The 5085-nt window shown below is 35.9% G+C and overlaps 1 pseudogene across 1 annotated transcript; it reads left to right on the forward strand.

Moving 5' to 3' along the window:
* Positions 1 to 237: 237 nt before the first annotated feature.
* On the forward strand, positions 238 to 4884 carry LOC146690709 (uncharacterized; annotated as a pseudogene). Its single transcript, XR_014915461.1, has 5 exons — positions 238 to 340; positions 433 to 752; positions 837 to 927; positions 4062 to 4146; positions 4281 to 4884. The product of XR_014915461.1 is annotated as an uncharacterized LOC146690709 (transcript).
* The last annotated feature ends 201 nt before the right edge of the window (positions 4885 to 5085 follow it).

The following is a 5085-nucleotide window of genomic DNA, read 5'->3' on the forward strand; positions in this document are numbered from 1 at the left end:
ATTATAGGAGACAATTATTTGTCATATAATTATATTCCCACTTCACTTTCCATGTTTGAACTGTGACAGTTTGTTGTGAACCTGAAATATTGTATAAATTACTCCCATGTAACATGTATTTTTCCATGTATTTTCTCAAAAAAGGTGAATCACATATTTGTGTTGAGTTTAACTGCAACAAACCACTTCCTCTTTTTTTGCGGCTCCTCCTCAGATACACATAAAGCTGATGGTGAAGTTCACGTCTGTTTCTCTCTCTGTCTGATGATCACGATGTTCACTATAAATCGAGCAGCACTGCTCTTTGTTCAGCTGTTAGTGATGTGGGATGTCTTTGCAGGTAAAGAGCACATTTGTGTTTGAGATTCACTTTTTTACAGATGAAGTGCAGATAGAATTTTATATTGAATGATTGTCTCCTTTAAACTATAGAGTTCGTTAAAGACGACCACAGAGCTGTGCTGGTGTCCCGAGGAGACTCAGTGACGCTGACTTGCAACATATCCAAGACAAATGCAACACTGATCACCTGGACTAACAAAAGATCTGTTTTTCATTATTCCATTGAGCTGAATCGCACCTATTCAAATTTCTCATTGCATAGACTGAAAATAAATCACGAGTTTCCTACAAAGCTCGTTATTTTTAGCGCTCAACCTGAAGATGAAGGACTTTATACATGTAACATAATAGGCAAACATGGCCTATACACAGCATTACATGGAATTTGACTGTGTCTGAGAACCCCAAAGGTAGGTAGACAAAAAGCAGATCCAGTCAATTCTAGCAAAGGTCAACCAAGCATTTTAAATTAATTCACTGCTGATTTGATACAGAATCCACTTCATCAAAGTATTTTCTATACATACTCCCACCTGCAATTGGATTCCTTCTGTGTTGCATCACACTGGCTGTCTTTCTCTACAGGTGAGTAAAACCTTTTTATCTTCATAATGAATGCATGAATGTGATTATTTTGTGTTCTTCTTTCTTTGGCCGCACCAAATAAGAAAAAGACAAAGTGAAATGGAAATAAATGTATATGGCTAATATTATAGGATAGTAATTCGTTTAAAATTAAAATTGTCATATTTCTATGATGGTTTCAAAGCAAATTATGATAAATGAAAATTCCAAGTACACAATACAATCGAAAAATAAAATGCATTTAGATTCATAAAACCAACCTGGGCCTCTTGAGTTCAGTTCAGTTAAATAACAAAATCACTGACGCAGGGTGAATGTTAATACCAGACGAAGAATGCAGGTGAAAAATCTCTCATTGCATCCAGCTCTGTCAGTAAACATGGTAAACTGTGATGGAGCAAAATACTGAAACTGCATCCATCCAGCGAGTGTGTTCAATAAAAAATAAAACGCAGAATAAATGTGTCTGGCAGTAGTTTCTTTTATTACTCAACCCAACCTTTTTATTTCATATGAAGATGCTTTATTGTTTTAGGTAGGAGAACACCAGAATTATCAAGTTTGAGCTGAAATAGTTTTTATTTTTCAAGTTTAGTTTTTTGTTCAGTACGTCTGTAAAGGCTTAAATCAGCCTCTGTTCTTTATGTTGGCCTATTTTTCTATACAGACGAGAGTGAAAAGAGGAAATAAGAGTCGTGAAGAAGTGGTTAAAGGTGGTCAGAGTCAAAGCTAACATTGATACTGGGGACTTTTTCTTTCTTTTTTCTTTTTTTGTGGTAAACCTCCGGCGTGCATGTTTCCATTCTGCAACTAGAAAAATACCTTTGTTATTCTCAAAGAGTCTGCATTCACTGTGCGTAGGGTCATCGTGCTTCATGTAGATTTTGCTACAAACAACTGAGATGCACTCCCCAAATAGATGATATTCCCTGCCATAAATTAAGGTTTGGTACACAGGAAATAAGTTCAACAAGACACTCGGAGACATAACAGGGCCAGACAACAAGAGGGATAAGAAAGCTGGAATGCTGAATACTTGAGAAAGATAATCTGGAAGAAGACGAGAAGAGCTCACATGCAGAGAGGAGGAGACAGAGGCAGGTATATTGTGGAATATAGCAGGAACTTAAAATGGTGTGGTCAAATAGGAATACAGGAGGTAAAAAAATCAGAACTTTATGTAGTACTCATAATGAGTACTACATAAAGTTATAATATATAACACTAAAACCACTGCTGATTGATGCATCCAGGGCATTTCGGGGTTCAGTTTTTTGCTCAAAGATGATTTGACATGGCTCTGGGGACTGTGTTGTTCTTGTGCTTTTAGATTTGACAGCTGTGTTTGATACAGTGGATCATGCCATTTTACTCTCTCGTTTGGAGCACTGGGTGGGCATTAGGAGTGTTTCAGTTCTTTCTTGGCAGGGCGAACTTTTTGTGTCAGTCTCTGTAACCATGTGTCGTCCTCCACTCCTCTCTTTTGTGGTGTCCCACAGGGCTCAGTTCTAGGTCCCCCTCCTCTTTTTTTAATATCTGATCCCTCTTGGTCCTATACTGAGAAAACACGGCATTGCATTGCACTTTTATGCTGAGGACTGTCAGATCTATGTCCCTCTAAAGAAAAAAGGCACATATTTCACACACCATTACTTCAGTATCTTGATGAAATCAAGGCTTGGATGTCTCTTAACTTTTTAAAATTCAATGACAGAAAGACTGAGGTGATGGTTTTTGGTAGCCCCACTGAGACCCCAAATGTGTATTTAGATACCTTGGCCCAGTATGTTAAGCCAACTGTCACAAACCTGGGGGTCAAAGTGGACTGAACTGAAGCTTGACAGTCGGATTAAGGCAAAATCAAGCTTCTTTCAGCTCAGGCAGCTGGCTAAAATAAAGCCAATTCTTTCACAGCACACTTTGAGACAGTTATCCACACTTTTGTTTGCACTCAGCTGGATTACTGTAATGCACTTTATATAGGGATCAGTGCATCATACATTACTCATCTACAGAGGGTGCAAAATGCCACAGCTCCTCTTTTAACTGGCACCCATATTTTAGCTTCACTTGACTGGCTGTCCATTTCTTTTGGGATTCATTTTTAAATTATTTTATTTGCTTTTAAAGCCCTCAATGGCCTAGCCCCATCTTATGTGTCTGAGCTGCTACAGCCTTATACACCCACCCGCTCTCTCAGGTCAGCTGATCAGCTGCTCTTGAAGGTACCCAGGACTCAGCCTAAACTTAGAGGAGATCGAGCTTTTGCTGTAGCAGCTCTGTGGAAATGTGGAACGATCTGCATTTAGAGATTAGACAGGCTTCTTCTCTAAATGTTTTTAAATCACTCCAAAAAACCCACCTCTTTCCCCTCTCCTTTGACCCCGTGTGAGATGTTGGTTTTATTTTTAGTTGATTCTATGCTGTTTTATCTTGTTTTTAATATAGGGCTGTTTTTTTTCCTGTATCACGTCTTTTGTTTATTTATTTTTGCTGTTTTCTGTTATTCTATTGTTTTTAACATATTTTCTGTACAGCACTTTGGTCCTGTGCTGGGTATTTTAAAGTGCTTTATAAATAAAATTGGATTGGACTGGACTGGACTGGAGGTTCAGATAACCAACCCTGTGATTAAATAGCACCAACCCTATATCACAGATACCTATAAAGAAAATATTTAGAATACAAGAAAGAACCTAAGATATTAATGTAGTAGCAAACCTCACAAGATCCTCCAGATCTCCATCAGACTGAAGTCTGAGGTTTCAGAACAAACTCAATTGTTCCAGTCAAAGATGTTTTAGTGACACAAGGGGAGGAGCTTAACACTATTGGGCAGGTAGTTTTAATGGTGAGCCTGAGCAGTATCTATCAGAATTTCACTGTGTTAAATAAGTTGAATTATTTAAAGAATATAACACAAAACTGAATGTTACATTCATTTTTCATGAACTCAAAATATGTTTTCATTCATTTCACCAAAATTTTTACCTCTACTTTGTCAAAAAACAAAATATCTACTGAAAAATAATGATTATTTTTACTATCAGCAAATTCTTAATCATTTCTAAACCCATATATAAAAATGAAACAAAAATGAAACAAAAATAACGTTCTGTGTTATTTTTCATTAGATGCTGCACCAGGACCCTGAAAAATGGCTTGCATGAGATCAGGACCTTGAGTTTTGTCCAGTATCATGCTCAGCTGGAAGGAAAGGTTAGAGGAACTTTATTTATTTATTTTTTTCCACACAAAGTGTTTCAACTCATATCTTCTCTTACCTACCCTCATGCTTGCTATTTAATGTTTTTCTCGTAAGAATTAAGTTTATTTACACTTTCGATCCATAGGTGGTCCCTCCACAACCTCAAAGTTTTGCAGTGTACAGGACAGGCAGCACTTTGAGAGACTCAGTCCAACCTGTGACTTATGGTGTGCTGACAAGAAGAAAGTCCAGATAAAGAAGATGAAAAGGAAACAAAGTATAGACTGTTTAATTCATTGTCAGTGCTTGTAAGAATAATTCAACCACAAAGCTCAAACACCATTTTTCATTGCGTCTGCCTGGATTTATAGAATCAATTTACAAAAATAACAAATGATTGCTTTTATGTTGACCATGCAGTTTAGTTTTATTTTTATTACCAGGTTTTGAAACGTCTGGAGGTTGTACCAATTAAGAAAAAACTAAAGGAAATGTAAATTTATTTACATTATTTACATTACACTTAAAAATGAAAATTGTCACATTTCTATTATGGTTTTAAAGCATTTTATAAAAAATGAAAATTCCAAGTACACAACAATGCTAACAAATAGCATGCATATAGATTCATAAAACCAAGCTGGACCTCTTGAATTTAATTCTGTTAAATAACAAAATCACTATATTAGTGTAGACCTAATTTTCTATCTGTACGAGTAAAATTTTGTGTAAAAACATTTGATTTTCAATCTTAATTTTGACTGTTTTTTTTTTTTTTATCTTTGACTTGTTTCTTCTGTTTCAGATATATTAGTTTTGTCATAAATGTATTACATTAGGCTTTTTGCACCTGATTATTTTCATAAAGCTGAAACTGGATATATGTAATTTTTTTAATAAGCATAAAACAAGCATAAAATTAAGCTCATTCAGATTATGTCTGTTGTGTA

Source organism: Copadichromis virginalis, linkage group LG16 (genome assembly GCF_057382275.1).
Source record: "Copadichromis virginalis isolate Kocher_CV1m ecotype Utaka linkage group LG16, C_Virginalis_male_GT1.1, whole genome shotgun sequence".
Lineage (NCBI taxonomy): Eukaryota > Metazoa > Chordata > Actinopteri > Cichliformes > Cichlidae > Copadichromis > Copadichromis virginalis.